The sequence below is a fragment of the Scyliorhinus torazame genome, chromosome 14 (assembly GCF_047496885.1).
Source record: "Scyliorhinus torazame isolate Kashiwa2021f chromosome 14, sScyTor2.1, whole genome shotgun sequence".
NCBI classification, from domain to species: domain Eukaryota; kingdom Metazoa; phylum Chordata; class Chondrichthyes; order Carcharhiniformes; family Scyliorhinidae; genus Scyliorhinus; species Scyliorhinus torazame.
Genome location: NC_092720.1, coordinates 173592065 through 173618815, shown reverse-complemented (window position 1 = coordinate 173618815; position 26751 = coordinate 173592065). Strand labels below are relative to the sequence as shown.

Here is a 26751-nt window from a genome sequence, read left to right as displayed (position 1 = left end):
TGTTGCTTCTTTTCGTTCGAATGGCTTCGGTGCTATGCATTTTTGTTCACATTATTTGGCTCCAGGAAAATACTTTGCAAGATCTGATGCAATATCGTACCCAAATATTTAACGAACACTCCTTGAAAAATAAAATTAAGTTAATAAATGAGCATAAATGAAATGAAATAGAATTATATTCAACCTTATGTTCAAAGACGCTGATTCAAATTAATTCTTACCGAGGTACACAAACATAGGAAATAGGAGCAGCAATGGGCTCTTCGGTCCTTCGAGCCTGCTCAGCCATTCAACATGATCATGGCTGATCCTCCATCTCAATACCATACACCCCTCTCTTCCCATGATCCTTGACCCTTTTAGGGTCCAGAAATATGTTTATTTAATTCTTTGCTATAGTCAATGATATGGCCTCCACATCCACGGCGCCCCCACCCCCGTGTCGCGAAGTTCACTCTGAGTGACAAAGTTGCTCCTCATATCAGTCTTCAATGGCCTATCCTGTATCCTGAGACAGTGACCCCTTGTTCCAGACTACCCCAACCAGAGGAAACAAATTCGAGTGAATCCAGTCTATTCAGCCCTTTTGGAAATATATGTGTTTGAATGAGATCCGCTTCCCTTCTTCTAACTCACAGTGAATACGAGGCGAGTCAAACTAATGTCGCCTCATATGTCGCATCAGTTCCTCGTTAGTATAGTAAGAAGTCTGACAACACCAGGTTAAAGTCCAACTGGTTTGTTTCAATGTCACTAGCTTTGCTCCTCCGAAAGCTAGTGACATTGAAACAAACTTGTTGGACTGTAACCTGGTGTTGTAAGACTTCTTACTGTGCTCACCCCAGTCCAACGCCGGTATCATCATTAGTATAGTGGTTAGTATCCCTGTCTATCACGCGGGAGCCCGGGGTTCAATTCCCCGACGGGGAATTTATCATAATTTTAGGGGCTGGTTTAGCACACGGGGCTAAATAGCTGGCTTTTGAAGCCGACCAAGGCTGGCCAGCAGCACGGTTCAATTCCCGTATCAGCCTCCCCGAACAGCCGGAATGTGGCGACTAGAGGCTTTTCACAGTAACTTCATTTGAAGCCTACTTGTGACAATAAGCGATTTTTATTTCATATCATAGGACAATCCTGCCATCCCAGGAATCGCCTTGGTGAACTTCTGCTGCGCTCCCTCTATGGCAAGTATATTACTTCAGAGATAAGGATAGCAAAACTGCACACAATATTCCATCTGTGGCGCAGCAATGCTATGTACAGCTGCTCTCAAGTCCTCTTGCAATGAAGACCAACAGACCATTTGCCTTCCTAACTGTTTAGTGAACCCGGATCCTTTCGCAAGACAACATTTCCGAAGCTATCACCAAAGATGTGCAGGTTAGGTGGATTGGCCATGCTAAAATTGCCCCCAAATGTCAAAAGGTGAAGTGGGGTTATGGGGAATTGGGCGGGGAGTGGGTCTAGTTAGGGTGCACTTTCAGAGGGTCAGTGCAGATTCGATACGCCAAATGGTTTCTTCTGCACTCTGGGGATTCTAAATACGCTCTGCCGTTCCGTTTCTCCGTCCAAGGATATGCATTCACTGTGTATTTTCCCACTTACTCAACTTGTCAAACAACCTTGAAGCCTCTGCATACATATACACTCTTCGTATTTTAAAATCACCACTCACAATTCCATCAAGTTTCGTGTCATCCGCAAACTTAGAAATATTACTTTTGGATTTATCATCGAAATTATTGAGTTTTGTAACAAATAGCTAGGGCTCTATGACTGATCACTGCGGAACGCCACTAGTCACTGCCTGCCAATTTTAAAAAATAACAATCTATTCCTACTCTCTGTTTCCTGCCTGTTAACTAATTCTCGGTACGGGCCAATCTGTTACCCCGAGTCTGAAGTGCTTTAATTTTGTACAACAACCTCTTATGTGTGACTTCGACAAATCTCTGATTTCTGACAATCCAAATACAGGACTTTTACTGGTTCACCCATATCTCTCCTTCTCCTTAAGTCCTCAAAAATACACCCATAGTTTTGTCAAATGTGATTCCCCTTTCATGAATCAATGTTGACTTTGTCGAAGCCGGTTCACATGTTCCAAGTGGCCTGTTGGGGCTGGTTTAGCACAGGGCATAAAGAGCTGGCTTTTAAAGCAGACCAAAGCAGGCCAGCTGCACAGTTCAGTTCCCGTACTAGCCTCCCCGAACAGGCGCCGGAATATGGCGGCTAGTTGCTTTTCACAGTAACTTCATTTGAAGCCTACTTGTGACAATAAGCAATTTTAATTTCAAGTTTTTCTTTTTCATTATCACGTCCTTCATTACAGAAGCCAGCATTTTCCCTCCTACTAACCGTAATAATCTGTTCTCGCCCTCCCTCTTTTAAAAAAAATAGCGGGGTTACGTTTGGCACTCTCCAATCTGCCTCGCTTTTTCTGAAACTTACATAATTTTGCAAGATGGCAACCAACACATCACAACAATTCACATGCCCACTTCCTTCAGTACATTGGGATTAAAACAGGAAAGAGATTGGAATAAAGCGGTCTTTTTGGTCGTGGCAAGCACTGACCAGATGTGCCCCGCAGGGATCGTCGCTTGGGCCCAAACTATTCAAACATGCATGAATAATTTGGTTGAGGAATCCAAAAATAATATCTCGAATATAACATCACACCTTATGAAGCTAGTGAACTTGCGGTTATTCTACTGGCGGCTTCTTGTAATTGAAAGTAATTAAAGGGGACTGTATCATACAATTATACAAATCTGCTGTGGTGTGGTATGAGTTGATGGAGGCGGGGGGGGGGGGCGGGGGTCGCATGCGAGGTTGGGTCTGGGTGTTTAAGACTTACTCTGAAGTTCTTTGAGACTGTTGCCATTTCGACAACGGGAGACGGTTTGGCGAAGTAACGGGAAATCTTGAATTTCTTGTAGATTTATACTTATTAAAGACAGGCCGATATTTGATGAACAGGCTACGGTTTTGTTTTGCGGTTTAACCATGGGCCCAGATTGACGATCGATTTCTGTTCTCTCCCGTAACCTTTCCTTCTCTCTGGACACCCGGTATTACAAACGAACTTCAGTTCCTATCTTGAGGCGCAACTTGAGCAATGAAAGCTACTGCTTATTAACTCATTACAAGCCACAACCCACAGCGTGATCAATGATGCTATTATATTCTAACTGGCCTCAATAAGACATGGGCCCTTCATTGATTTATGGCAGCGTGGTCGATTTGTGATTGGTTTTGATTGGCAGAATCAGATTCCAATCGTTTCTTGAGGATGATGGTCATCAATTGATGAACTTTCCCCTGTCTGGGCTTCTAAAGTGTCAATTTCTTGTGGAACCATCCCTTTCATTCACGTTTGTTTCCGTGACTTCTTGATAAGATAAAATTATGTTTTTTATATATCCCTTCCTCACTTGTTTAGGATGGAGGAAATGTGCTGTCATGTCCTTATGATTGCTATCCAACATTTCAGACTCAATCAACTCGTATTTGATCCTTATTAAATCAGACACTATCAGTGATTGTATTCAGAGGCCATTTTGTATGTTTCCCTCTAGTTACTTGAGGTGAGTTACTTTACTTTTTTAAAAAGCAGATTAGTCAAGGTACTTTTCCCCTGAAAACCAATAAAGTGTTCAAAGTGGTAATATGCAATTTATACAATTAGTTGTATCTAAAAGTTAGATAGTGTGTATAAAATATAGGTATGTAAAGTATTAGTAAACATCAGATAGTACCGTCTCCGAACGCATTCATCGAATGCATAGTGCAAGTTTGAATGGATTCTTGAATCACAGATCGAGTCACGCGCGATAACAAAAAACACTTGTATTGAAAAAAGTGTAATTTTCTTTCCTCCTAACTAACTGTCTATCGTGGAATTAATTAACACAAATTCAGAATTCCTGGCTGCCGTATTGCAACTTTACGAATCACTGCTTATTCCAACTCAGCAGCAGAAACCCTCTTTTAAGATATACTTTCCTGTGTATTACTGGGAAGGTTTCTCGTTTCAAAGTAAACCAAAGCAGTTTCGAAAGTCAGGCTGAAACTGATTGAAATCGCCCATCAAGGTCACACAAGGGGGAAGCAATTTTGAGTATAACTGGTGTAGCTGGGCAAAACTCAACGCCCTAATAAAACCTGCTCATTGCAGTGAATTGAACGGGTTGGAAAGCTAATAGGGTGTTTATTGCCAACGAAATGGGATACAGAAGAATTGAGTACATAGTTTTACCATTTTGCTTTGGAAATGTATCGCAGTTCCTACACTGTCGCTGTGTGTAATCCTGAAACTCTCTCCTTCAACAGCACTGTGGGTGTAACAGCATTGTGGTTGTAACTGCACCTCAGGGGCTGTAGCGCTTCAAGCAGGCACTTCGCCATCTGAGCAGCAAAAATGCTGGCTTCGCTACACCCCTTATACAAATAATTAATACTGAATTCTATAGAGGCCACGTCGGCAATATCGTGTACGGTATTGGTCATTTTATTCTGCAAGGATGTAAGTGATTTTAAAACTGTTCAGAGATGTTTGTGTATGAGGAGAGGTTGGACACGTTAGGTGTGCATGCTTTGGAGTTTAGAAGAGTAAGAGACGAACAGAATGAAACATAAAAGATTCTGAGAGGTTTTGAATTGATTTGATTTGATTTAATATTGTCACATGTATTAGTACACAGTGAAAAGTATTGTTTCTTGCATGCTATACAGACAACACATACCGTACATATGGAGGGAAGGAGAGACTTAAGAATGTAATGTTACAGTCATAACTAGGATGTCGAGAAAAGATCAACTCAATACGAGGTAGGTCCATTCAAGAGTCTGATGGCAGCAGGGAAAACGCTGTTCGTGAGTCGGTTGGTACGTGACCTCAAACTTTTGTAAAAGATAGAATTAGAGGGTCTGCTGGGCATAGGTTGCAAGAAGCCGCCTCGCTCCGGCGCCATCTTGGAATTCTTTTTTTTCTTGAGGACTTGACAGGGTGGATTCGCAGAAATTGTTCCCCCATGTGGGAGAACCAAGAATAGTGGTCATTGTTTAAAAATGAGGGTTTATCCATTTCAAATGGAGCTGAAGCGATTCCCATTCTTCTCAGAGGGACGTCGCTCTTTGGAACTCTCTTCCGGCAAAGCACGGTGGAGGCAGAGACTTGGGATATTGTTGAAGCATAGGTGGATCGTATTCCGTGCCAGGACTGACTATCTCCAATAAACTTAGTGAAATATTGAAACAGTTTGAGGGGAAAATGAAGCACATTTGTCAGAATTGGCAGGAACCCCAATAGATTTTCAGTGCATCGCCTGAAGCAATCGGCCGCAATAGTAGTGTCTGCTTACACAATTCCTTTGACCTGTTGGATTGGGTTGGATTTTTGTATTGCCACGTGTACCGATGTACAGTGTAAAGTATTTTTCTGCGAACAACTCAACGGATCATTAAGTACATGAAAAGAAAAGAAGTTAAAAGAAAATACATAATAGAGCAACACAAGGTCCACAATGGAATTACATAACATTGGCATCGGGTGAAGCATCCAGGTATGTCGTGTTAATACAGGGGTATAAGGATCAATTGTGATGAACTGATGTGTTCTCAGATTGCATAGATAAAAAAGCTTTAGTGGTTGCATCTTTTAAAATCGTAAGCTTTCTTGGCAGATGGACAAGAATGTGAACACCAATTTAACTCTCAGAGTAGAAAATAAATCTCCCCATCGGGAAATTAAACCACGGTCTGCCGCGTCACAGGCGGGGACACTAACACTAACGATGAACTTCGCACGTTCAGCTCTCATAATAGCCTTACCATTCGGAATCAGTGGAATGATTCAGCTGCAAGTGCTCGAACATGGTCGGAAAAAGGAATTCATAGACAGTCATCTAGAGCCGGACAGGTGGAGACGGAAGGTTTTCGATATATTTCACAACACCCTATCCTTGTTCGATGAGAAACAAATTAATGGTAACCGTTCACCAACGCGTGCGTGGTGTCCCAAAGCAATTTGCACCTGATGCAATACTTTTAATATAGGAATTACTCGAGATAGAAAACAAATGCAGTGAAAGTGTCATATTAAAAATTACACTTAAATATGCAATTTGTATATCTGTAAACATCTCAATATTTATTTGATGCAGATTCCGTACACGTTAAAAAAATGTTGAACTTTAAAACAGTTCAGTCAAAATGTCACTGATCCAACGCTCAGTGACGCCTAAGCAGAAGAACATGACCAATGAGATATTCAGGGCACAGCAAAACGCTGAACGTTCAGCGCTCACTTTTAAAAGCATTTAACCGTTCAAAGCCTCCGTCGGTCTTACACTGATCTCCAAATTGTATTTGAAATATACTTTCTCAATATTGCGAAACACGAACAAAAACGACTGGGAGAACATGCAATTATCTGAAATTAAAACATTAATATGCAGAATTAAAAGTTAATAACATTTTGAAACCAGCAAGCAAAAATATCAGCACAATTTCATTCACTAAAGGGTTGTGGGCTTCGGTGGCTAGGACATTTATAGTCCATCCCTAATTTCCATTGAGAAGGTGGCGGTAAAGGAAATATGTCAAATAAAGGGGACACGAATGCCCGTGGAGAATCAGCTAAAGCTTTGGAGGAAAGGAACTGTATTTATGTGTATCTGCGATCTGTATAAATGTATTTTGGAGTGATTGAAAAACAGAAACAAATAGGAAGAAAGAAACGTTACAGATCAAATAAGATGAAGTCGAAATGAATAATAGATTCACGTAACCATCAGAATGATACAAAACAGCAACATGCAGCATTACAACTCAAAGTAAGAATTCCATTGTGAGAAGTATTTTCAAGACTGGTAAGTCTGAATTCTAACACTATACGCTACGTAGTCGTGGCCGAGTGGTTAAGGCGATGGACTAGAAATCCATTGGGGTTTCCCCGCGCAGGTTCGAATCCTGCCGACTACGCATCTTCATTTTCTCAGGCGATTTTAACAATTCACCAAGTTCCTTTATCATGAATCATTCTTTACCCGCAATGATATGCCACGCCTTCCAACAGCACGCGATCTTTTTCTCATTCTTCAAAAATACAGCAACAATCAGCCAACTTCTTGACAATCTTCTTTCTGACCACCCCCTCTCCCTTTGTTGAAGTTACATATGTTTAATTATAAATGTGTCTGCCTGCATGCAGATGAGATTCTGTTTGCCTCTCTGTGTGTAATATTACCAGCCATTTTTGTGGAAGATCTGGTTCTTCCAATGCATTTACTTCTAAAATTATGCCTGAAATTGCATTCTATCACTTCTACTGACAACCAACTCTGAGTGAAAATTGTGTCTTTGATCCCGTCTGCTCCACATCTTCTGTCAATGAATTTGAATTCACACCCAAGTTATTGAGTTACACGCCGAGAGCCTGTTTACTCTCTCCGGACTGCTCAGCATTTGGAAAGCCACGATAAAGTAATCTTCTAATCGTTCATTTTCCAAGTGCAGCAATCCGTATTCGTCAACTACTTCACAGAACCGAAGTATTTCATTATTGAAACACTCCCAGGAAGCAGGTTTGGTGGCCATTCTCGTGTCCGTGATGAGTGGTGACCAGCAGGACTCTTTATCGCGCGCGAAACGTTCTCGTGAGATCCCACTGCTTCTAAATACGATTTCTTAATTTATAAACAAAAATAACCAATATGATGTCATACCTATATTCCTATTTCTGCCTATATCATTGGAACCAATGTGAACCAGCACATCGGACTGTTCACGCTCCCCCTTCAGATTGCCGTGCTGCGATTCAGTGACATCTTGATCCTAGCTCTAGGGATTTAACGCAGCATTCTGGAGACTTATCTGTGACTGCAAAACGCCTGTCTGCGCCCCTCACTATTGAGTCCCTGACCACAATTGTTCTTCCACGCTTACTCCTCCCCCTTGTGCAGGTGGGCTAACCATAATGCTGTGAATTTGTTCTGGTTGCAGTACCAAGAACAAACATTATTCTCACTGTTTTCTGAGACAGACATCGGCTCTTGAAGGAGCTCGCTGGTGCTTTCCTGGTTTCCTGCCTGCCCCTTTTTTCTGATCGGGTCACCCATTCCCTCAATGACTGCACTTGCTTAAGCTGCGGGGAGACCACGTCTAAAAACGCGCTATCCATGAACCTTAAAGTTTCGCGGATCTGCCGCTGTGCATCCAGTCGACGCTCAGGCTCTGACAGACAACTGTCAAACTCGTGAAATCAGTGGCACTTCCTGTAAATGTGGTAATTCAGAACCAAAAGAGCGTCTATGAATTACTACATAGTGCAGGCCGTGCAAGACACAGGACTGAGATCCCCACTCACACATTTGCCATTGGAACATTATTATTTTTGAAAACTGGAAATATTAATATTCCTTCCTGTACAATTAGAATGTCGAAAACTATTTACGGACTGCCTAACAATCAACTCTCTTCCTTATACCCTTTGTCCTGCAGCAGAACAGGACAACTTTCCTGAATATAAAAAAAGTTACAAAACAAAGCAAAATAATAACTCTTTTCCCTTTTCACCGAATTCCTCGCTTGCTCCAAATTTCCAAATATACTCAGACTGTCTCACTCAGGTAATGTCTTCCCAACAACTCGTGCTCTCACAGGCGAATCTTCTGTCTCTTGCACGATGTACGTACCTAACCTTTTACTGAGACGGGAAATTCTGAATATCTGCACACACTTTAACAAACATTGCACCTTTCAATCAGTATATAAAAGCAGAGTGAATGTTCGAGATCGAAATAACATTCAAAGCACCGTGAGTATTTTCTTTTTACAGCACCGATTATTTGGCCACAAAGGTGGAATCAAGTTTTCACGGAGACCTCCGTCTGCAATGAGCAGGAAACGTTTTCTCATACAGTTTCCAATTCTTAGCAAAGGCCTATTGTTATAGACCATTGACTAGAGGTGCCCCCCCCCCCCCCCCGGAGATCGTCGCTTGGGTCCAAACTATTGAAAACATACATTGAGGGATCAGGGATCCAAAAATAATATTTCGAATATACGAATCTCAAATATAACATCACAACATATGTAGCTCCAATGAAGTTGCGGCTATTTTACCGATGGCTACTTGTCATTGAAGGGGACAGTATCACACAATTATACAGATCTGCTCGGGTGTGGTTTGAGCTGATTGGGGAGGTGGGTGGATTTCTTGCCAGGTTGGGTCTGAATGTTTACATAGTTACTCTGAAATTAATTTGAGACTTTTGCCATTCAGACAACATTAGTCGGTTTGGTGAAGTAACAGGGGAAATCTTTACTAAGTTGTTGATTTATACTTATCAAAAACAGACCGAGATTTGACGAGCACGCTACGGCTTAGTTTTGCGGTTTGATCATGGACCCAGGTTGACGCTCGATTTGTGTTCTCTCCCGTAACCTCTCCTTCCCTCTGGCACCCGGTATTACAAACGAAATTCAGATCCAAACTTGATGCGCAACTTGTTCAATGTAAGCTTGTGCTTATTAAAACATTACAACCCAAAACACATAGCAAGATCAATGATGCTATTGCATTCTAAGTGTCCTAAGTGAGAGTAGGGTTCTTAATTGATTAAGGGCTACGTGATCTATTTGTGATTGGTTTAGATAGGCATAATTTGTTTCCAAACGGATTCTTGAGGGTGATGATCATCTATCGATGTAATTTTCTATTGTCCCCTGACTGGCCTTCTAAAGTCAATTTCTTGTGGAACCATCCCTCTCATTAACGTTTGTTTCCTTGACTTCTTGCAAAGATAAAATTGTGTTTTTATATCTGCCTTGCTCACTTGTTTAGGATGGACGGAATTTGCTGTCATCTCCTTGTGATTGATATCCAACATTTCAGACTTAATCAACTAGAACAGTATCCTTATTAAATCAGACCCGATCAGTGATTGTATTCAGATGCCATTTTGTATGTTTCCTTCTAGTTACTTGGGGTGAGTTACTTAATTTTTTTAAAAAGTAGATTAGTGAAGCTACTTATACCCGCAAAACCAATAAAGTGTACACATTCATTTCATGCATAGTGCAAGTTTATATGGATTCCTGAATCACAAACTTAGTCACGCGCGATAACAAAAAACACTTGCATTGAAAAAAGTGTAATTTTCTTTCCCCCTAACATACTGCAAGTTAAAATTAACTTAATGATGCGCACAGCTGTTATTCCTTTCTCGCTCCAAATACAACAATCCTTATCAAATACAGAAAATACTGGACAATCTCGGAAGGTCTGACAGCATCTGTCGACTCTTTGTCTTCCCATATATTTTTCATTGTTTGGAATTAGCAAAGCCTATCTCTGTGACGCAATCGGTTAGCGCGTTCGGCTGTTTACCGAAATGTTGGTGGCTGGATCCCACTGAGCGACGCTGCTTTTGCTTCGTTCCCAATGGCTTCCGAGCTGCGCAATTTTGGTTAATGTGCCTTGGTTCCGGGGAATACTTGGCTGAATCAAATGTTCCCCAGTAATCTCACACAAAAATGCTTTACGAGTAAGAATTTAAAACAAAATTGAATTCAATGTTGCTTAATCCATATATTCAGCCATGGTGTTCAAAGGGACTAATTCAAATTTATTCTATGCCTGGATGTCTCGATACAATGCACGCCATCGCTGCCTGTGAATCTCCATTTAGTTTTCACCGTTCACGCTTTAGCGAAGCACAAATTGATTCTGATCATGGAGGAGCATTTTTATGATGCTCTCTTTCATTCACTAACTGGATATCATGGAATTAATTATCACAAATTCATAATTCCTGGCTGCCGTATTGCAACATTACGAATCCAACCCTGCAGCAGAAAACCCCTTTTAAGATATACTTTCCTGTGTATTACTGGTAAGATGTCTCGTTTCAAAGTAAAAGAAAGCAAGTCAGGCTGAAAGTGATTGAAATCGCCCATGAAGGTCACACAAGGGGGAAGCAATTTTGAGTATAACTGGTGTAGCTGGGCAAAACTCAACGCCCTAATAAAACCTGCCCATTGCAGTGAATTGAACGGGTTGGAAAGCGAATAGGATGTTTATTGCGAACGGAACGGAACACAGAGGAATTGAGTACATAGTTTTACCATTCTGACTTGGAAATGTACCGCAGTTGCTACACTGTCGCTGTGTGTAATCCTGAAACTCTCTCCTTCAACAGCACTGTGGGTGTAACAGCACTGTGGGTGTAACTGCACCTCATGGACTGCAGCGCTTCAAGAAGGCACTTCGCCATCTGAGCAGCAAAAATGCTGGCTTCGCTGCATCCCTTATATAAATAATTAATGCCAAATTCTACAGAGGCCACATCGGCAATGTCGCCTACAGTATTGGTCATTTTTTCCTGCAAGGACGTAAGTGAATTTTAATCTGTTCAGAGATGTTTGTGGATGAAGAGAAGTTGGACACGTTAGGTGCGCATGCTTTGGAGTTTAGAAGAGTAAGAGACGAACAGAATGAAACAAAAGATTCTGAGAGGTTTTCATTTAATTTGATTTGATTTATTATTGTCACATGTATTGGTATACAGTGAAAAGTGTTGTTTCTTGCATGCTATACAGACAATACATATCGTACACAGGGAAGGAAGGAGCGACTAAGAATTTAACGTTACAGTCATAGCTCCGATGTAGAGAAAAATCAACTTAATACGAGGTAGGTCCATTCAAAAGTCTGATGGCAGCAAGGAAAACGCTGCTCGTGAGTCGGTTGGTACGTGACCTCAAACTTTTGTAAAATATAAAATTAGAGCGTATGCTGGGCATAGGTTGCAAGAAGTCGCCTAGCTCCGGCGCCTTCTTGGGTTTCTTTTTTTTTCTTGAGGTCTTGACAGGGTGAATTCGCAGAAATTGTTCGCACTTGCGGGAAAACCAAGACTAGGGCAGATTGTTTAAAAATGAGGGTTTATCCATTTCAAATGGAGCTGAAACGATTTCCATTCTTCTCAGATGTCCGTAACTCTTAGGAAATCTCTTCCGGCAAAAGACGATGGAGGCAGAAACTTGGGATATTATTGAGGCAGAGGTGGATCGTATTCCGTGTCACGACTGATTATCTCCAATAAACTTGAAATATTGAAACAGTTTGAGGGGGGGAAATGAAGCACATTTGTCAGAATTGGCAGGAACACCAGTAGATTTGCAATGCATCGCCTGAAGCAATCGGCCACGATAGTACCATCCCCTTCCACATTTCCTTTGACCTGCTGAATTGGATTGAATTTTTTTATTGTCACGTGTATCGAGGTACAGTGAAAAGTATTTTCTGCGAGCAACTCAACGGATCCTTAAGTACATGAAAAGAAAAGAAGTTAAAAGAAAATACATAATAGAGCAACACAAGGTACACAATGGAGCTACATAACACCGGCATCGGGTGAAGCATCCAGGTATGTCGTGTGAATGCAGGGGTATAAGGACCCATTGTGATGAATTGATGTGTTCTTAGATTGCGCAGATAAAAAAGCTTTAGTGGTTGCATCTTTTAAAAACGTAAGCTTTCTTGGCAGATGGACAAGAATGTGAACACCAATTTAACTCTCGTAATAGAAAATAAATCTCCCCGTCGGGGTATTAAACCCCGGTCTCCCGCGTGACAGGCGGGGATACTGACCACTACACGAACGATGAACTTCGCAGGTTCTGCTCTCATAATAGCCCAACCATTCGGAATCAGTAGTATGATTCAGCTGCAAGTGCTCGAATATGGTCCGAAAAAAGGAACTCATGGACAGTCAGATAGAGCCGGACAGGTGGAGACGGAAGGATTTCGATATATTTCACAACACCCTATCCTTGTTCGATGAGAAACAAATTAATGGTAACCGTTCACCAACGCGTGCATGGTGTCCCAAAGCAATTTGCAACTCATGAAATACATTTGATACAGGAATTACTCGAGATAGAAAACAAATGCAGGTTTATCAGATGTGAAAGTATCGTGTTAAAAATTACACTTAAATATGCAATTTGTATATCTGTAAACATCTCAATATTTATTTGATGCAGAATTAGTACACGTTAAAAACATGTTGAACTTTAAAACTGTTCAGTCAAAATTTCACTGATCCAACGCTCAGTGATACATCAGCAGAAGAACATGACCAATGAGATATTCAGGGCACAGCAAAATGCTGAACGCTGAGCGCTCACTTTTAAAACAGTTCACCGTTCAAAGCCTCCGTCGGTCTTACACTGATTTCCAAATTGTATTTGAAATATACTTTCTGCAATATTGCGAAACATGAACAAAAGCCACTGGGAAAAAATGCAATTATCTGAAATTAAAACATTAATATGCAGAAATTAAAAGATAAAAACACATTGAAAACAGCAAGCAAAAATATCAGCACAATTTAGTTCATTCAAGGGATGTGGGCTTCGGTGCTTGGACATTTATTGTCCATCCCTAATTTCCATTGAGAAGGTGGCGGTAAAGGAAATAAGTCACATGAAGGGGACACGAATGCCTGTGGAGAATCAGCTAAAACTTTGGAGGAAAGGATTTGTATTTATGTGTATCTGCGATCTGTATAAATGTATTTTGGAGTGATTGAAAAACAGAAAGCAATGGGTAGAAACCTTACCGATCAAATAAGATGAAGTCGAAGTGAATAATACAGATTCACGTAACCATCAGAATGATACAAAACAGTAACATGCAGCATCACAACTCAAAGTAAGAGAATTCCATTGTGAGAAGCATATTCAAGACTGGTAAGTCTGATTTCTAACTCTGTATCCCGTGTAGTCGTGGCCGAGTGGTTAAGGCGATGGACTAGAAATCCATTGGGGTTTCCCCGCGCAGGTTCGAATCCTGCCGACTACGCATCTTCGTTTCCTCATGGAATTTTGACATTTCACCAAGTTCCTTTATCATGAATCATTCTTTACCCGCAATGATATGCCACATCTTCCAACAACACGAGATCATTTTCTCATTCTTCAGAAATACAGCAACAATCAGCCAACTTCGTGACGATTTTCTTTCTGACCCCCCCCCCCCTCCCTCTCCTTTGTTGAAGTTACATACGTTTAATTATAAATGTGTCTGCCTGCATGCAGACGAGATTCTGTTTGTCTCTCTGTGTGCAATATTTCCAGCCATTGTTCTGGAAGATTTCTTTCTTCCAATACTTTTACTTTTAAAATTATGTCTGAAATTGCATTCCAGCACTTCTACTGACAACCAACTCTGAGTGAAAATGGTGTCTTTGATCCTGTCCGTTCCACATCTTCTGTCAATGAATTTAAATTCACATCCAAGTTATTGAGTTACACGCCGAGAAACTGTTTACTCTCCGAATTGCTCAGCATTTGGAAAGTCACTATTAAGTAATCATCTAATCGTTCATTTTCCAAGTACAACAATCCGTATTCGTCAACTGCTTCTCATAACTGAAGTATTTGATTATTGAAAGACTACCAGGACGCAGCTTTTGCGCCCATTCTCGTGTCCGTGATGAGTGGTGACCAGCAGTACTCTTTATCGCTAAACGTTCTCGTGAGATCCCACTGCTTCTAAACACGATTTCTTAATTTATAAACAGAAATAACCAATATGATGTCACACCTATCTGCCTCTTTCTGCCTATATCATTGGTACTAATGTGATCCAGCACATCGGACTGTCAACGCTCCCCCTTCAGAGTGTCCTGCAGCCATTCAGTGACATCCACGATCCTACCTCCAGGGATGTAACACAGCATTCTGGAGACGTGTTTGTGACTGCAGAACGCCTGCCTGCGCCCCTCACTATTGAGCCCCTGACCACAATTGCTCTTCCACTCTTACTCCTCCCCCCTTGTGCAGATGGGCCAACCATAGTGCTGTGAATTTGTTCTGGTTGCAGTACCAAGAACAAACATCATTCTCACCGTTATCTGACACAGACATCGGCATTTGAAGGAGCTGCACGCTGGTGCTTTCCTGGCTTCCTGCCTGCACCTTTTTTCTGATCGGATCACCCATTCCCTCAATGACTGCCCTTGCTTAAGCTGCGGGGAGACCACGTCTAAAAACGCGCTATCCATGAACCTTAAAGTCTCGCGGATCTGCCGCTGTGCATCCAGTCGACGCTCAGGCTCTGACAGACAACTGTCAAACTAGTGAAATCAGTGGCACTTCCTGTAAATGTGGTAATTCAGAACCAAAAGAGCGTCTATGAATTACTACATAGTGCAGGCCGTGCAAGACACAGGACTGAGATCCCCACTCATACATTTGCCATTGGAACATTATTATTTTTGAAAACTGGAAATCTTAACATTCCTTCCTGTACAATTAGAATGTCGAAAACTATTTACGCACTGCCTAACAATCAACTCTCTTCCTTATACCCTTTGTCCTGCAGCAGAACAGGACAACTTTCCTGAATATAAAAAAAGTTACAAAACAAAGCAAAATAATAACTCTTTTCCCTTTTCACCGAATTCCTCGGTTGCTCCAAATTTCGAAATATACTCAGACTGTCTCACTCAGGTAATGTCTCTCCCAACAACTCGTGCTCTCACAGGCGAATCTTCTGTCTCTTGCACGATGTACGTACCTAACCTTTTACTGAGACGGGAAATTCTGAATATCTGCGCACACTTTAACAAACATTGCACCCTTCAATCAGTATATAAAAGCAGAGTGAATATTCGAGATCTAGATAACATTCAAAGCACCGTGAGTATTTTCTTTTTACAGCACCGATTATTTGGCCACAAAGGTGAAATGACATTTTCATGGAGACCTCCATCTGCAATGAGCAGGAAACGTTTTCTCATACAGTTTCCAATTCTTAGCAAAGGCCTATTGTTATAGACCATTGACTAGAGGTGTACCCCCGGAGATCGTCGCTTGGGTCCAAACTATTGAAAACATACATTGAGGGATCAGGGATCCAAAAATAATATTTCGAATATACGAATCTCAAATATAACATCACAACATATGTAGCTCCAATGAAGTTGCGGCTATTTTACCGATGGCTACTTGTCATTGAAGGGGACAGTATCACACAATTATACAGATCTGCTCGGGTGTGGTTTGAGCTGATTGGGGAGGTGGGTGGATTTCTTGCCAGGTTGGGTCTGAATGTTTACATAGTTACTCTGAAATTAATTTGAGACTTTTGCCATTCAGACAACATTAGTCGGTTTGGTGAAGTAACAGGGGAAATCTTTACTAAGTTGTTGATTTATACTTATCAAAAACAGACCGAGATTTGACGAGCACGCTACGGCTTAGTTTTGCGGTTTGATCATGGACCCAGGTTGACGCTCGATTTGTGTTCTCTCCCGTAACCTCTCCTTCCCTCTGGCACCCGGTATTACAAACGAAATTCAGATCCAAACTTGATGCGCAACTTGTTCAATGTAAGCTTGTGCTTATTAAAACATTACAACCCAAAACACACAGCAAGATCAATGATGCTATTGCATTCTAAGTGCCCTAAGTGAGAGCAGTGTTCTTAATTGATTAAGGGCTACGTGATCTATTTGTGATTGGTTTAGATAGGCATAATTTGTTTCCAAACGGATTCTTGAGGGTGATGATCATCTATCGATGTAATTTTCTATTGTCCCCTGACTGGCCTTCTAAAGTCAATTTCTTGTGGAACCATCCCTCTCATTAACGTTTGTTTCCTTGACTTCTTGCAAAGATAAAATTGTGTTTTTATATCTGCCTTGCTCACTTGTTTAGGATGGAGGGAATTTGCTGTCATCTCCTTGTGATTGATATCCAACATTTCAGACTTAATCAACTAGAACAGTATCCTTATTAAATCAGACCCGATCAGTGATTGTATTCAGATGCCATTTTGTATGTTTCCTTCTAGTTACTTGGGGTGAGTTACTTAACCTTTTTAAAAAGTAGATTAGTGAAGCTACTTATACCCGCAAAACCAATAAAGTGTACACATTCATTTCATGCATAGTGCAAGTTTATATGGATTCCTGAATCACAAACCTAGTCACGCGCGATAACAAAAAACACTTGCATTGAAAAAAGTGTAATTTTCTTTCCCCCTAACATACTGCAAGTTAAAATTAACTTAATGATGCGCACAGCTGTTATTCCTTTCTCGCTCCAAATACAACAATCCTTATCAAATACAGAAAATACTGGACAATCTCGGAAGGTCTGACAGCATCTGTCGACTCTTTGTCTTCCCATATATTTTTCATTGTTTGGAATTAGCAAAGCCTATCTCTGTGACGCAATCGGTTAGCGCGTTCGGCTGTTTACCGAAATGTTGGTGGCTGGATCCCACTGAGCGACGCTGCTTTTGCTTCGTTCCCAATGGCTTCCGAGCTGCGCAATTTTGGTTAATGTGCCTTGGTTCCGGGGAATACTTGGCTGAATCAAATGTTCCCCAGTAATCTCACACAAAAATGCTTTACGAGTAAGAATTTAAAACAAAATTGAATTCAATGTTGCTTAATCCATATATTCAGCCATGGTGTTCAAAGGGACTAATTCAAATTTATTCTATGCCTGGATGTGTAGATACAATGCACGCCATCGCTGCCTGTGAATCTCCATTTAATTTTCACCGTTCACGCTTTAGCGAAGCACAAATTGATTCTGATCATGGAGGAGCATTTTTATGATGCTCTCTTTCATTCACTAACTGGATATCATGGAATTAATTATCACAAATTCATAATTCCTGGCTGCCGTATTGCAACATTACGAATCCAACCCTGCAGCAGAAAACCCCTTTTAAGATATACTTTCCTGTGTATTACTGGTAAGATGTCTCGTTTCAAAGTAAAAGAAAGCAAGTCAGGCTGAAAGTGATTGAAATCGCCCATGAAGGCCACACAAGGGGGAAGCAATTTTGAGTATAACTGGTGTAGCTGGGCAAAACTCAACGCCCTAATAAAACCTGCCCATTGCAGTGAATTGAACGGGTTGGAAAGCGAATAGGATGTTTATTGCGAACGGAACGGAACACAGAGGAATTGAGTACATAGTTTTACCATTCTGACTTGGAAATGTACCGCAGTTGCTACACTGTCGCTGTGTGTAATCCTGAAACTCTCTCCTTCAACAGCACTGTGGGTGTAACAGCACTGTGGGTGTAACTGCACCTCATGGACTGCAGCGCTTCAAGAAGGCACTTCGCCATCTGAGCAGCAAAAATGCTGGCTTCGCTGCATCCCTTATATAAATAATTAATGCCGAATTCTATAGAGGCCACATCGGCAATGTCGCCTACAGTATTGGTCATTTTTTCCTGCAAGGACGTAAGTGAATTTTAATCTGTTCAGAGATGTTTGTGGATGAAGAGAAGTTGGACACGTTAGGTGTGCATGCTTTGGAGTGTAGAAGAGTAAGAGACGAACAGAATGAAACAAAAGATTCTGAGAGGTTTTCATTTGATTTGATTTGATTTATTATTGTCACATGTATTAGTATACAGTGAAAAGTGTTGTTTCTTGCATGCTATACAGACAATACATATCGTACACAGGGAAGGAAGGAGCAACTAAGAATTTAACGTTACAGTCATAGCTCCGATGTAGAGAAAAATCAACTTAATACGAGGTAGGTCCATTCAAAAGTCTGATGGCAGCAAGGAAAACGCTGCTCGTGAGTCGGTTGGTACGTGACCTCAAACTTTTGTAAAATATAAAATTAGAGCGTATGCTGGGCATAGGTTGCAAGAAGTCGCCTAGCTCCGGCGCCATCTTGGATTTCTTTTTTTTCCTTGAGGTCTTGACAGGGTGAATTCGCAGAAATTGTTCGCACTTGCGGGAAAACCAAGACTAGGGCAGATTGTTTAAAAATGAGGGTTTATCCATTTCAAATGGAGCTGAAACGATTTCCATTCTTCTCAGATGTCCGTAACTCTTAGGAAATCTCTTCCGGCAAAAGACGATGGAGGCAGAAACTTGGGATATTATTGAGGCAGAGGTGGATCGTATTCCGTGTCACGACTGATTATCTCCAATAAACTTGAAATATTGAAACAGTTTGAGGGGGGGAAATGAAGCACATTTGTCAGAATTGGCAGGAACACCAATAGATTTGCAATGCATCGCCTGAAGCAATCGGCCGCGATAGTACCATCCCCTTCCACATTTCCTTTGACCTGCTGAATTGGATTGAATTTTTTTATTGTCACGTGTATCGAGGTACAGTGAAAAGTATTTTCTGCGAGCAACTCAACGGACCCTTAAGTACATGAAAAGAAAAGAAGTTAAAAGAAAATACATAATAGAGCAACACAAGGTACACAATGGAGCTACATAACACCGGCATCGGGTGAAGCATCCAGGTATGTCGTGTGAATGCAGGGGTATAAGGACCCATTGTGATGAATTGATGTGTTCTTAGATTGCGCAGATAAAAAAGCTTTAGTGGTTGCATCTTTTAAAAACGTAAGCTTTCTTGGCAGATGGACAAGAATGTGAACACCAATTTAACTCTCGTAATAGAAAATAAATCTCCCCGTCGGGGTATTAAACCCCGGTCTCCCGCGTGACAGGCGGGGATACTGACCACTACACGAACGATGAACTTCGCAGGTTCTGCTCTCATAATAGCCCAACCATTCGGAATCAGTAGTATGATTCAGCTGCAAGTGCTCGAATATGGTCCGAAAAAAGGAACTCATAGACAGTCAGATAGAGCCGGACAGGTGGAGACGGAAGGATTTCGATATATTTCACAACACCCTATCCTTGTTCGATGAGAAACAAATTAATGGTAACCGTTCACCAACGCATGCATGGTGTCCCAAAGCAATTTGCAACTCATGAAATACATTTGATACAGGAATTACTCGAGATAGAAAACAAATGCAGGTTTATCAGATGTGAAAGTGTCGTGTTAAAAATTACACTTAAATATGCAATTTGTATATCTGTAAACATCTCAATATTTATTTGATGCAGAATTAGTACACGTTAAAAACATGTTGAACTTTAAAACTGTTCAGTCAAAATTTCACTGATCCAACGCTCAGTGATACATCAGCAGAAGAACATGACCAATGAGATATTCAGGGCACAGCAAAATGCTGAACGCTGAGCGCTCACTTTTAAAACAGTTCACCGTTCAAAGCCTCCGTCGGTCTTACACTGATTTCCAAATTGTATTTGAAATATACTTTCTGCAATATTGCGAAACATGAACAAAAGCCACTGGGGAAAAATGCAATTATCTGAAATTAAAACATTAATATGCAGAAATTAAAAGATAAAAACACATTGAAAACAGCAAGCAAAAATATCAGCACAATTTAGTTCATTCAAGGGATGTGGGCTTCGGTGCTTGGACATTTATTGTCCATCCCTAATTTCCATTGAGAAGGTGGCGGTAAAGGAAATAAGTCACATGAAGGGGACACGAATGCCTGTGGAGAATCAGCTAAAACTTTGGAGGAAAGGATTTGTATTTATGTGTATCTGCGATCTGTATAAATGTATTTTGGAGTGATTGAAAAACAGAAAGCAATGGGTAGAAACCTTACCGATCAAATAAGATGAAGTCGAAGTGAATAATACAGATTCACGTAACCATCAGAATGATACAAAACAGTAACATGCAGCATCACAACTCAAAGTAAGAGAATTCCATTGTGAGAAGCATATTGAAGACTGGTAAGTCTGATTTCTAACTCTGTATCCCGTGTAGTCGTGGCCGAGTGGTTAAGGCGATGGACTAGAAATCCATTGGGGTTTCCCCGCGCAGGTTCGAATCCTGCCGACTACGCATCTTCGTTTCCTCATGGAATTTTGACATTTCACCAAGTTCCTTTATCATGAATCATTCTTTACCCGCAATGATATGCCACATCTTCCAACAACACGAGATCATTTTCTCATTCTTCAGAAATACAGCAACAATCAGCCAACTTCTTGACGATTTTCTTTCTGACCCCCCCCCCCCCCCTCCCTCTCCTTTGTTGAAGTTACATACGTTTAATTATAAATGTGTCTGCCTGCATGCAGACGAGATTCTGTTTGTCTCTCTGTGTGCAATATTTCCAGCCATTGTTCTGGAAGATTTCTTTCTTCCAATACTTTTACTTTTAAAATTATGTCTGAAATTGCATTCCAGCACTTCTACTGACAACCAACTCTGAGTGAAAATGGTGTCTTTGATCCTGTCCGTTCCACATCTTCTGTCAATGAATTTAAATTCACATCCAAGTTATTGAGTTACACGCCGAGAAACTGTTTACTCTCCGAATTGCTCAGCATTTGGAAAGTCACTATTAAGTAATCATCTAATCGTTCATTTTCCAAGTACAACAATCCGTATTCGTCAACTGCTTCTCATAACTGAAGTATTTGATTATTGAAAGACTACCAGGACGCAGCTTTTGCGCCCATTCTCGTGTCCGTGATGAGTGGTGACCAGCAGTACTCTTTATCGCTAAACGTTCTCGTGAGATCCCACTGCTTCTAAACACGATTTCTTAATTTATAAACAGAAATAACCAATATGATGTCACACCTATCTGCCTCTTTCTGCCTATTTCATTGGTACTAATGTGATCCAGCACATCGGACTGTTCACGCTCCCCCTTCAGAGTGTCCTGCAGCCATTCAGTGACATCCACGATCCTACCTCCAGGGATGTAACACAGCATTCTGGAGACGTGTTTGTGACTGCAGAACGCCTGCCTGCGCCCCTCACTATTGAGCCCCTGACCACAATTGCTCTTCCACTCTTACTCCTCCCCCCTTGTGCAGATGGGCCAACCATAGTGCTGTGAATTTGTTCTGGTTGCAGTACCAAGAACAAACATCATTCTCACCGTTTTCTGACACAGACATCGGCTCTTGAAGGAGCTGCACGCTGGTGCTTTCCTGGCTTCCTGCCTGCACCTTTTTTCTGATCGGATCACCCATTCCCTCAATGACTGCACTTGCTTAAGCTGCGGGGAGACCACGTCTAAAAACGCGCTATCCATGAACCTTAAAGTCTCGCGGATCTGCCGCTGTGCATCCAGTCGACGCTCAGGCTCTGACAGACAACTGTCAAACTAGTGAAATCAGTGGCACTTCCTGTAAATGTGGTAATTCAGAACCAAAAGAGCGTCTATGAATTACTACATAGTGCAGGCCGTGCAAGACACAGGACTGAGATCCCCACTCATACATTTGCCATTGGAACATTATTATTTTTGAAAACTGGAAATCTTAACATTCCTTCCTGTACAATTAGAATGTCGAAAACTATTTACGCACTGCCTAACAATCAACTCTCTTCCTTATACCCTTTGTCCTGCAGCAGAACAGGACAACTTTCCTGAATATAAAAAAAGTTACAAAACAAAGCAAAATAATAACTCTTTTCCCTTTTCACCGAATTCCTCGGTTGCTCCAAATTTCGAAATATACTCAGACTGTCTCACTCAGGTAATGTCTCTCCCAACAACTCGTGCTCTCACAGGCGAATCTTCTGTCTCTTGCACGATGTACGTACCTAACCTTTTACTGAGACGGGAAATTCTGAATATCTGCGCACACTTTAACAAACATTGCACCCTTCAATCAGTATATAAAAGCAGAGTGAATGTTCGAGATCGAGATAACATTCAAAGCACCGTGAGTATTTTCTTTTTACAGCACCGATTATTTGGCCACAAAGGTGAAATGACATTTTCATGGAGACCTCCGTCTGCAATGAGCAGGAAACGTTTTCTCATACAGTTTCCAATTCTTAGCAAAGGCCTATTGTTATAGACCATTGACTAGAGGTGTACCCCCGGAGATCGTCGCTTGGGTCCAAACTATTGAAAACATACATTGAGGGATCAGGGATCCAAAAATAATATTTCGAATATACGAATCTCAAATATAACATCACAACATATGTAGCTCCAATGAAGTTGCGGCTATTTTACTGATGGCTACTTGTCATTGAAGGGGACAGTATCACACAATTATACAGATCTGCTCGGGTGTGGTTTGAGCTGATTAGGGAGGTGGGTGGATTTCTTGCCAGGTTGGGTCTGAATGTTTACATAGTTACTCTGAAATTAATTTGAGACTTTTGCCATTCAGACAACATTAGTCGGTTTGGTGAAGTAACAGGGGAAATCTTTACTAAGTTGTTGATTTATACTTATCAAAAACAGACCGAGATTTGACGAGCACGCTACGGCTTAGTTTTGCGGTTTGATCATGGACCCAGGTTGACGCTCGATTTGTGTTCTCTCCCGTAACCTCTCCTTCCCTCTGGCACCCGGTATTACAAACGAAATTCAGATCCAAACTTGATGCGCAACTTGTTCAATGTAAGCTTGTGCTTATTAAAACATTACAACCCAAAACACAAGCATCTTTTAAAAACGTAAGCTTTCTTGGCAGATGGACAAGAATGTGAACACCAATTTAACTCTCGTAATAGAAAATAAATCTCCCCGTCGGGGTATTAAACCCCGGTCTCCCGCGTGACAGGCGGGGATACTGACCACTACACGAACGATGAACTTCGCAGGTTCTGCTCTCATAATAGCCCAACCATTCGGAATCAGTAGAATGATTCAGCTGCAAATGCTCGAACATGGTCCGAAAAAAGGAACTCATAGACAGTCAGATAGAGCCGGACAGGTGGAGACGAAAGGCTTTCGATATATTTCACAACACCCTTTCCTTGTTCGCTGAGAAACAAATTAATGGTAACCGTTCACCAACGCGTGCGTGGTGTGCCAAAGCAATTTGCAACTCATGAAATACATTTCATACAGGAATTACTCGAGATAGAAAACAAATGCAGGCTTATCAGCTGTGAAAGTATCGTGTTAAAAATTACACTTAAATATGCAATTTGTATATCTGTAAACATCTCAATATTTATTTGATGCAGAATTAGTACACGTTAAAAACATGTTGAACTTTAAAACTGTTCAGTCAAAATTTCACTGATCCAACGCTCAGTGATACATCAGCAGAAGAACATGACCAATGAGATATTCAGGGCACAGCAAATCGCTGAACGCTCAGCGCTCACTTTTAAAAGCAGTTCACCGTTCAAAGCCTCCGTCGGTCTTACACTGATTTCCAAATTGTATTTGAAATATACTTTCTGCAATATTGCGAAACATGAACAAAAGCCACTGGGAAAAAATGCAATTATCTGAAATTAAAACATTAATATGCAGAAATTAAAAGATAAAAACACATTGAAAACAGCAAGCAAAAATATCAGCACAATTTAGTTCATTCAAGGGATGTGGGCTTCGGTGCTTGGACATTTATTGTCCATCCCTAATTTCCATTGAGAAGGTGGCGGTTAAGGAAATAAGTCACATGAAGGGGACACGAATGACTGTGGAGAATCAGCTAAAACTTTGGAGGAAAGGATTTGTATTTATGTGTATCTGCGATCTGTATAAATGTATTTTGGAGTGATTGAAAAACAGAAAGCAATGGGTAGAAACCTTACCGATCAAATAAGATGAAGTCGAAGTGAATAATACAGATTCACGTAACCATCAGAATGATACAAAACAGTAACATGCAGCATCACAACTCAAAGTAAGAGAATTCCATTGTGAGAAGCATATTGAAGACTGGTAAGTCTGATTTCTAACTCTGTATCCCGTGTAGTCGTGGCCGAGTGGTTAAGGCGATGGACTAGAAATCCATTGGGGTTTCCCCGCGCAGGTTCGAATCCTGCCGACTACGCATCTTCGTTTCCTCATGGAATTTTGACATTTCACCAAGTTCCTTTATCATGAATCATTCTTTACCCGCAATGATATGCCACATCTTCCAACAACACGAGATCATTTTCTCATTCTTCAGAAATACAGCAACAATTAGCCAACTTCGTGACGATCTTCTTTCTGACCCCCTCCCCCCTCCCTTTGTTGAAGTTACATATGTTTAATTATAAATGTGTCTGCCTGCATGCAGACGAGATTCTGTTTGTCTCTCTGTGTGCAATATTTCCAGCCATTGTTCTGGAAGATTTCTTTCTTCCAATACTTTTACTTTTAAAATTATGCCTGAAATTGCATTCCAGCACTTCTACTGACAACCAACTCTGAGTGAAAATGGTGTTTTTGATCCTGTCCGTTCCACATCTTCTGTCAATGAACTTAAATTCACATCCAAGTTATTGAGTTACACGCCGAGAAACTGTTTACTCTCCGAATTGCTCAGCATTTGGAAAGTCACTATTAAGTAATCATATAATCGTTCATTTTCCAAGTACAACAATCCGTATTCGTCAACTGCTTCTCATAACTGAAGTATTTGATTATTGAAAGACTACCCGGACGCAGCTTTTGCGCCCATTCTCGTGTCCGTGATGAGTGGTGACCAGCAGTACTCTTTATCGCTAAACGTTCTCGTGAGATCCCACTGCTTCTAAACACGATTTCTTAATTTATAAACAGAAATAACCAATATGATGTCACACCTATCTGCCTCTTTCTGCCTATATCATTGGTACTAATGTGATCCAGCACATCGGACTGTTCACGCTCCCCCTTCAGAGTGTCCTGCAGCCATTCAGTGACATCCACGATCCTACCTCCAGGGATATAACACAGCATTCTGGAGACGTGTTTGTGACTGCCAAACGGCTGCCTGCGCCCCTCACTATTGAGCCCCTGACCACAATTGCTCTTCCACTCTTACTCCTCCCCCCTTGTGCAGATGGGCCAACCATAGTGCTGTGAATTTGTTCTGGTTGCAGTACCAAGAACAAACATCATTCTCACCGTTGTCTGATACAGACATCGGCTCTTGAAGGAGCTGCACGCTGGTGCTTTCCTGGCTTCCTGCCTGCACCTTTCTTCTGATCGGATCACCCATTCCCTCAATGACTGCATTTGCTTAAGCTGCGGGGAGACCACGTCTAAAAACGCGCTATCCATGAACCTTAAAGTCTCGCGGATCTGCCGCTGTGCATCCAGTCGACGCTCAGGCTCTGACAGACAACTGTCAAACTCGTGAAATCAGTGGCACTGCCTGTAAATGTGGTAATTCTGAACCAAAAGAGCGTCTATGAATTACTACATAGTGCAGGCCGTGCAAGACACAGGACTGAGATCCCCACTCACACATTTGCCATTGGAACATCATTATTTTTGAAAACTGGAAATCTTAACATTCCTTCCTGTACAATTAGAATGTCGAAAACTATTTACGCACTGCCTAACAATCAACTCTCTTCCTTATACCCTTTGTCCTGCAGCAGAACAGGACAACTTTCCTGAATATAAAAAAAGTTACAAAACAAAGCAAAATAATAACTCTTTTCCCTTTTCACCGAATTCCTCGCTTGCTCCAAATTTCCAAATATACTCAGACTGTCTCACTCAGGTAATGTCTCTCCCAACAACTCGTGCTCTCACAGGCGAATCTTCTGTCTCTTGCACGATGTACGTACCTAACCTTTTACTGAGACGGGAAATTCTGAATATCTGCACACACTTTAACAAACATTGCACCCTTCAATCAGTATATAAAAGCAGAGTGAATGTTCGAGATCGAGTTAACATTCAAAGGACAGTGAGTATTTTCTTTTTACAGCACCGTTTATTTGGCCACAAAGGTGGAATGACATTTTCACGGAGACCTCCGTCTGCAATGAGCAGGAAACGTTTTCTCATACAGTTTCCAATTCTTAGCAAAGGCCTATTGTTATAGAGCAGTGACTAGAGGCGTCCCCCTGAGATCGTCGCTTGGGCCCAAAGTATTCAAAACATACATTGAGGGATCAGGGATCCAAAAATAA

The 26751-nt window shown here is 41.2% G+C and overlaps 4 non-coding genes across 4 annotated transcripts; all 4 read left to right on the top strand.

The window, feature by feature from the left end:
- The first annotated feature begins 6908 nt into the window (after positions 1-6908).
- trnas-aga (transfer RNA serine (anticodon AGA)) lies at positions 6909-6990 on the top strand. The gene has a single exon. It is a non-coding gene; the product is annotated as a tRNA-Ser (tRNA).
- Positions 6991-13794: 6804 nt separating this feature from the next.
- trnas-aga (transfer RNA serine (anticodon AGA)) lies at positions 13795-13876 on the top strand. The gene has a single exon. It is a non-coding gene; the product is annotated as a tRNA-Ser (tRNA).
- Positions 13877-20678: 6802 nt separating this feature from the next.
- On the top strand, positions 20679-20760 carry trnas-aga (transfer RNA serine (anticodon AGA)). The gene has a single exon. It is a non-coding gene; the product is annotated as a tRNA-Ser (tRNA).
- A 3847-nt stretch (positions 20761-24607) lies between these two features.
- Positions 24608-24689, top strand: trnas-aga (transfer RNA serine (anticodon AGA)). The gene has a single exon. It is a non-coding gene; the product is annotated as a tRNA-Ser (tRNA).
- Positions 24690-26751: the final 2062 nt, after the last annotated feature.